The sequence below is a fragment of the Halyomorpha halys genome, unplaced genomic scaffold (assembly GCF_000696795.3).
Source record: "Halyomorpha halys isolate HHAL.00 unplaced genomic scaffold, Hhal_1.1 Scaffold12.1, whole genome shotgun sequence".
NCBI classification, from domain to species: domain Eukaryota; kingdom Metazoa; phylum Arthropoda; class Insecta; order Hemiptera; family Pentatomidae; genus Halyomorpha; species Halyomorpha halys.
In genome coordinates, this window is record NW_027109908.1 from 1,557,548 (window position 1) to 1,566,135 (window position 8,588).

The 8,588-nt window shown below is 29.1% G+C and overlaps 1 protein-coding gene across 3 annotated transcripts in view; it reads left to right on the forward strand.

Annotated features, from left to right (window-relative positions):
- Positions 1-8,588, forward strand: part of LOC106679129 (ankyrin repeat domain-containing protein 50) — a 230,589-nt gene that overhangs the window by 37,937 nt on the left and 184,064 nt on the right. For 2 of the 3 annotated variants that reach the window (XM_014418098.3, XM_024358971.2), the window contains exon 2: positions 6,011-6,053. The exons of the other annotated variant lie outside the window; for it this stretch is intronic. The gene's annotated coding sequence lies outside the window, so the exon portion shown is untranslated. The remainder of the gene's footprint in view (positions 1-6,010; positions 6,054-8,588) is intronic. 3 annotated transcript variants of the gene reach the window in all.

An 8,588-nucleotide genomic window follows, 5' to 3' on the forward strand; every position in this document is an offset into this window, starting at 1 on the left:
ATATTGATTACATATTCAATTTAATTTGGAATACGGGGGTGGGGTTAGGGTTTCCGGAAATTACTTGTTTGATAAGTTAATGAAAAAACAATTTTGTGGTATATCGACATAGCAATTTGAAGGAAAATAGAATTCTCATTTTTAGAAATCAACCATCAGCCAGTCTCCCTTTTATCAATAAAAATATTCCTGGCAGTTAATAACTTTATTTCTTTTCCAATAATTGGTTTTTAAAATATCGAGAACCCTCATATTGAAAATATGGATTCACTTTTGAAAAATTATTATTCAGAAATAAATATGTTTGTTACACATACATGTGTAAATAAACATGTATAAATATCATGTAGATTTGTCATATTTTTATTGAAAATGTTAATCTGAGATACCCATTCGACAGTGTAAAATTTATTTCAATAAAATAAATTATGGATGCTTTAATAAATTAACTACTTGAGAATAAGCTAAGGATAGGTTTGGTTTGTCTGTTTTGTGATTGACTGGGGAAGCTTCTAATTTTCAGATAACAGTCGTTTGTCGTGGTTAGGAACAGAGAAAATGGCAAGTAAGGAGTTATTTAAAAAATAATAATAATCTGTCATATTATAATAATGATATATCATCTAATAATAATCTGTAATATTGCTCAATATATGGATTCAAATTGTTTTTAGTTTTTTAGACACTACTTACATATCTTGATATTATACATATCTTCTTACCTATATGATATTATATTTCATCTTTCACTGTTATCAATCTGCTACTTTATAATTCCATGATTATCAATCAACTATTTTGTATTATTCAATTCAATATTTTGTATAATTCCAAACTTTTTTACTACACTATTTCTTTTCAATTTTATGTTTCTAAATGAAGGTTGTTATCTCTTTTGTTCTATACCCCTGATGAAGACCTGAAACTCAGGTCGAAACGTCGACATAAATAAATAATTTTTTGTTTATTTATGTTCTTTTCGCTAACCGCACCCCCGCGCCTCCCCAACCATCTTGTCCAATTAGTAATCTACGACCAACTATCTACACCTTATTATAATAAGTTTTAAGTGTTGAATTTTTGGAATAGCAGTTGGCCGTATGTGATTATTGTAGGATGATGGTACGGGTGACGGTTGAATAAGCTGAAAATAGTGGAAAAAAATATTTATTTATTACCGACGTTTCACTCCACTTTGCATGGTTAAGTCCGAAATAACTAATAAAAGTATAACTAATTCTGCTTTCTGGACTCAGCCCTGCAAAGTGGGTAGAAACGTCGTTTACAAATAAATAGTTTTTTTTCTGTTATTTTTTAACTGCTGTATAGAATTTTAATTTGTCAAAAAAAAAAAAAAAAAAAGAAAGAAAGAATCCTTTGAGAAGTTGATTTATTAAAATTTAATGGAAAACTAAAAAATTGTCAACTTGAGAAATTTATTAGGACTTGCCTTTTTGTAGCCAGCGCAAAATTTGGTGTATAGCGGCCATTCTCACATTTCATAGTTTTACTGCCATTTTATTGCGAAAATATGGCTTTTTCGAATGATTTTTTTTTTCATGAATTGCTCCATAGTAGGCTGCTAACGGTATTTACAAAAAAAACAAAAAACCTTCCTACAATTAATATTTAATAAAACAATAACATGATGATTAACATCATTGAGATGGGTGAGATTAAAAAAAAAAAATTCAACAATTATTTACTAAATTTTACTTTATTTTTTTTTGTACAACATTAAAAACAAGATATAATTATAGCAGTGCTTTATTACAATTTTTTGGTTTCTAAAAAAAATTATTAAATTTTTTTTTTAAATATTTATTTATTTCTATTTACAACTGTACATTATAACACATTTAGTAAATCTGATCTAAGTTAAATTGGAGTGTTACAGGCGTGTAGAGAAACTACCCATTGGTAGCACTCTAATGACATTTTACATTAGCTGGTCTCGTGGCCATCTTCTTTTCAGGCGCCTCGGAGGATTATCAGGAATGGAAGAGGATGCAAGATTAGAAACTAGGAGGTTTGAGTGGTTAGAGATTTTATAATGGAAGGAGTGATATCTGGTTCGAGCTAGATCGGTTACATAGGGAACATTAAGGTCTTTATGTATGATTTTATTTGTGACAAAGTAAGGAGCATTGAGGATTTTACGAAGGATTTTGGATTGTTAGGATTGAATACGAGAGGAATTCGAAGGTTTAGTGGAGCACCAAAGCTCAACTCCATATGTCCAGATTGGCCTTATTACAGTCATGTAGACCAGTCTTTTGTAATGTGTTGGAAGTTTAGACCGTTTGTCTAGTAAGTGCTGTAAGAGTCGGAATCGACGGGCAGTTTCTTGTCCTTTTAGTCTTGAGTGAGGATTCCAGGTTAGTCGTTTATCCAGATGTTAGCTGATATGCTTTGTGAATTGAAAAAATATTTTTAAATATCGAAATACGCCTAATAAAACAACGAAATTACGGTCATTGTAATCTTTGAATGCTATTGTAAATTGGTAAAAACAAACCTTAAAATCAATTTTACCTAAATATTTTAATAGGTTGAGAGTTCAAGTTCTGTTAACTACAATTAAAAATGGTATATTTAATTGTAAATTTCTGTTTTTTTTTTGTAGTTCTCTATAATTGGTTGAAGTTTGTTGAACACATTTGTATCCGAAATCAATTTAATAGTTCATTTTTAATGCTCTAAAGACTGGCTATCTCTAACAATAGACTGAGGCCACAGATCTATAAATTGTTTAGTAGCCAATGTTTGATTCACGTTTGCAGTTTGTTTCACTTCTAGTTGGAATTTCAGTGCTAACTATTTTTAGCATCAGTCTATTTGTAATGGAAACGTATTGCAATGACGTTTTGTATGAATTTTAAACATCTTTTGTTGCGATGTGAAAGCTTTTCTGGATGAATCATAGGTATTGATTGGGTTTCTTAATTTATTTTCAGCTATTCAGGGTTGCGGTAAAAAAAAATAGATTGAACCAACCTGATGAAGCCCTGCAAAGTGGGCGAAACGTCGGACATTAATATAGTTATAAACTATTTGTTCTCTTTTTTTACCGAAACCCTTATATCTTTTTATATTTCAATTTTAAATACTACTATTAATTTCAACATTTATTTCATAACATCTCCAACGTTTCGGGCCTCAGGCCATTCTCAGGGAGACAACCTTAATCATGTCATATATTCTTTAAAAAGTTATTTGCAGGCTAATTGCCCATGTCATATAAATTTTTATAATTTAAACTTAAAACTTTTCCCCACAAAATATTGTCTATATTTAATCTTACTAATAACATGAATAACAGATCCTCCTTCATTATTTTTTTTATTAAATCGTATGAAGTTTCTATATATTGAATTTGCGATAGCTAGAAGTCACATTTCTGTTTATGGATTTTTTTACTGTATCTTTTTAAAAAGTGCTTTTTTGGCGTTTGGAGAAGAGATAAGCAAACATTAATTATAGTGGAAACTAATAGCGAAAAATTCCATGGATAAATTCATGAATGAACAATCGATAAATAAATATGGTATTCCATGACAATTTTTGTTATTAATTTCAACTATAGCTAATTTTTGCCGGACTCTGTTTTGGAGGTAATTATTCCATTTTCAGAAGTTAATTCGTCAATACGTTTATATTATTAATTATTAGTTAATATAACAGATCAAACGCAAAAATTTATAGTATCATTTTAACCGATTCTCTTGTTGTTTTTTTTTATGTGCTGTAACCAAAAATAACCTTCAACTTTCTTTCTTCTATCAATATTGATTTTTTCGGACATTAAGTGTATTTTATTAAAGGTTAAAGGTATCAAAAAAAAAAAAATTAGAGTGCTACCAACGGGTAGTTTCTCTACACGCCTGTAGCACTCCATATTAAGTGCTACCCTTAATTAGTATCGTTATTATAAATTATAGACAGAGGAGTTCTTTAATAGAGGGAAAAAGAGACTGAATCAACCTTTAAGCAGTTTTAATAGCACAGTTTGAAAAGTTTTAATGTCCTTTAAAAGCTGGTTATCCCTCAAAATAATGTTTAGTGAGCCCAATACTTGGAAACTCAACGTAAACTCTTTGTACCAACTTATCCTATTACATTGGTTTATTTTCTTTTTTTTTTGTTTTTTACAAAGTGCCTGTGATATTCATTTATTTAAGGATATATTTTGAATCTATTTTTTAAAAAAAGTAGTTATATTCGTTTTTAATGAGATTATTAAATTATTCTAAAATTCACTTAAGCTGAAGGTATATATGTTTAAATTCTAGGTAAGATCATTTCAGCATAATTTTAATTTACAAACAAAGTGCCCTACGTTTGGGCTAGCATGCCACCTTCAAAAGCTCTATGCCAATTAAAAATATATTTATAATTACATGACAATTACTATTTTTGTTTTACAATTGAAAAAAATATGTATAATTGAAAATTTTTAAATCTAATTATTTTTTTGGTATTTTTATCCTTTTTTTAAAATACGTTATTAAATTGAGTCCGGACATAGACATGCCAACTAATAATGAATTTTTAAGAAACTTTATTGTCATAATCTGAATTTCAAAATGTTTACAATATTTAGTGAAAAGGAATAAACATAAACAATTGTTGGACATAAATACTTTATACTTCCAAAGATCAAAATTATATAATTGTTTAAAATAGATATTAACTCGCGTAAAAATGAATATGTAGCTTTATTTGCACTTGGAGATTTACACTTTTAATTTATAAATTATACTTTATTTATGATCGTATGATACAGACATGTAGAGAAACTACCCATTGGTAGCACTTAAACAACATTTCTACATTAGAAGGTCTCTAGTCCATCTTTTTTTCTGATACCCTTTAGGATGTCCAGGAATGTAAGAGGAAGTAAGGTTAAAACAAGTAGATTTAGGTGCTTAGGGAGTTTATAATGGAAGGATTAACATCTGGTTATGGATAGATCGGTTACATTTGGAACGTTAAGGTCTTTATGGATGTTTTTATTTGTGACTAAGTAAGGATTTTGGATGTAAGGATTGGATACGAGAGAAATTCGAAGGTTTATTGTAGCCCCAAAGCTAAACTCCGTATGTCCAGATTGGCCGTATTATAGTCATGTAGATCTGTTTTTTGTAATGGATTGTAAGTTTAGACCGTTTGTCCAGTAAGTGCTGTAATAGTTGGAATCGACGTGCAGTTTCCTGTCTTTTCAGTCTTGTATGAGGATTCCAGGTTACTCGTTTGTCTAGATATAGTTCAAGGAAATTACATTTAAAACATTTAATTAATTACATATATACAAATGTCTGTAAATTTATGCATAGAATTTTAAATAACATAAAATTAATATTTACACATTCTAACATTGACTCGAATTCCAAATTAGTGTTCATAGTTGACGCTCAAAATTTGTGTTATATGTTTCATCATAGTAATATTACATATTGGGTATGATTTTTTTTATACAGTATGTTAATTTAAATTTATATAAATAAAATCATCCACAAAGACCTCAATGTTCCATTTGTAACCTATCTAGCCCGAACCAGATATCAATCCTTCCATTACAAACTCCCTAACCGCTCAAACCCATTAGTTTCTAATCTTGCTTCCTCTTTTATTCCGGACAATCCTCCGAGGCGTCTGAAAAGAAGATGGCCTCGAGACCTTATATTGTAAAAATGTTTTTAGAGTGCTACCAATGGGTAGTTTCTCTACATGCTTGTACCATACCATTATGATTTCCTTAAATTTACTTGATGTGAATATCAATAAATACAATTTTTTAAAAAATATATATATAATTTGATTTATTTAAGTTCATAGAAATTTAATTAGTTTTACTCTATAATTTTATTTTGTCAGTAATATTTGAAAAATATGTCTTAATACCATTTATGTATCTACATGATATTATTTGTATATATTATGATACACATGATAACACATGTTTTATTTTAATTAAATAGTAATGTTTATATTTTAATTTTTGTTATAGACTATCTGATCCTTAGCAATCTTCCTTCGCAGTTGATAATCCTGTAAGTAATGCTACTAAATAAGTTCAATTAATAAATAATTATTTTGAATTTATTATTTTTTTTTTAATTATTATTAAGTGGGTGAGAAACTAAGGTGCACAAGTGACAACTTTATAAGTAAATGTTTTTTTCTATTTATTTGTTTTTTTACATAGTGTTAAGTAATTTATGACACGTAACTTCTTAGGAATAGTAGTTTTTCGTATGGGAATATCATATACGAATATTTATTTCCATTATGAAATTTTGTCCCATCAACTAGAAAATTTATTTCAGGAAATATCATGAAAACTACTGCTCATATGAAGATAAACGTCATAATCTTCTTTATGACACTTTACTACTTTATGGTTTATGAAATATATATTTCCCGAAATGAATTCACTAACTTCAGATTTTTCAGAATTTTTTTTTCATGAAATAGTTTATGACGTTTATCCTTGTAGCAGTTTTAGTTTTCATAAAAATTTCAAAAAATGTATCTGAACCATTAGATATTAACGTTTTGTGAGTTTATTTTTTTTTTAATATTGTAAAAATACTACACCTACAAAGATAAACGTTACTAACTATTTTGTAATAGATTTAACTAGCTTTTATTTGAGTGCTAATATACATCTGTTCCTTGAATGTTTTTTGAGATATTGATTTCTCACAATAAAGTCATGAACTATTTATTTTTCGGTGCATTTATTATGAAATGTTGCTATTTCAAAAGCTACATCTCCGGAACTGTTGATTATAAATAGCTCTATTTGGATTCATATTTTAGAAGATTTACTCTACTTTGAAAGATGTTCTATTAGATTTTCAGGTGTTGTTGGTAATTTTATAGTTATGGAGCTCTGAATGAAAAATTAAGAATCATTGATTTCTGTTATAAACCAGTAGTTATTGATAGTTTTCATAAATTTATCAAAAATTGGGCTGAAATTACTGACTTTTGTTACTGGGCTTATGTACTAGATGTTAGTGCAGTCTTTGCATTGTAATCGCTAATCGGTCTAGTGATTAGTACCACTAGGATAAATTTAACCTTATTTCACTTTATAAATTATTAAAGTTGTTTCTTTTCGATTTTTCATTTCTTCACTACTATTAACTCATTGACGATAATATTTATAAAAACTAGAAACCTGATTATCCTTGAGTATTTTTTTTTTAATAATCAAGGAATGTAAAACTGAAATCCGAATTAAATATATAAGTTATATACAGTATATTAATGAATGGTTCGGTAATTAATTTCGGCTTAGCAGCTTTAACTCGAAATCCCTTCCCTGGATTAAACTCTAGCCACGCTGACAAAGGAACTAATTATCGCTGCTAATTAAGGTACCGTACCCTTCAGCGACATATAGAGGACCGTGGGTGAAGGTAATGAGATTGGGGTGCGAGAAAAGGTGCTTTGAAACCACCCCAAGTCCTCGTCTCGCACCCTCTCCCTTCCCCAAAAGTCCTTCGTCCTTCGTCGCAACGAAATGGATGACACTATCGGCCCTTTTAGGAAAGTTCCTTGCTGATTAGTTCTTCAACCGTCTAATCTATCCTCTGCACCTTGTAAGGGCTTCAGATAGTGTTTACTTTTTGTGCAGTATTGGATTTTAAAGGTATATATGTACGAACATAATTCATTTTAAATTGATATTTTTATCAAGACTTGTTTTATTTTTTAATTAAAACAAATTACACCATTGAGTTCTAGCACTCTTTATTAATGTATTAACGTTTCGACAAGCCTGGCAATCATTAATGATATTCTATTAAATTACAGCTTTTATTATAATGTTACTATTAAAAAATATTAATTATAAACCAGCATACTTTGAACTAGAATTTCACTGCCTCATATCAACTATAATAAAGCGAAACCAAACAATTATGTATCCAAAAATAAACATAATTTTGATTTTGAGAATACAATAACCTATATATAAATAGAAATGGTCGAATCTTTGTCCACAATAGACTTCTGAATTAGTGGACCGATTTATGTGCAGTTTTTTTTTTCAGAATGTTATCTTTCACCATGCGAAGGTTTAATGATGATTAAATCCCCGAATTTTCGAATAATAACTATGTTAAATGAAATTAAATTTGTGCCGCTAGAACCCATAAAGAGTCAGGGGTTCAGTATTTTTTAAGAGGGTACTGTTATATACAGCTGGATCGGAACTCGGATCCTTGGAGCTAGTAGCCACGGGCCTTACTCCGCGGCTACCCGCACTCCCTTTAATAAAAATGATACGAACAAAATTGAGCGTTTTTTGTTTGTAGCTCAAAAAGCATGCGTTATTTTCGCTGTTATTGTATGAGGCAAACGACTAAGAAAAAAACCATTATTGATTCCATTATGCTATGTTATATTTACGAAAAATAATAAAAACAAGATGTGGCTCGGGGTAAAGTAGGCCAACATTTTTTTTTTTTTTTTTTTTTTAGTATAGAGTATTTCATATTCGTTTTTAGTAGGGGTATTCATGATCTTTAGTTTAACATGTTAAAGCGTGTTAATTGGAAAAACTTATGTTAAAT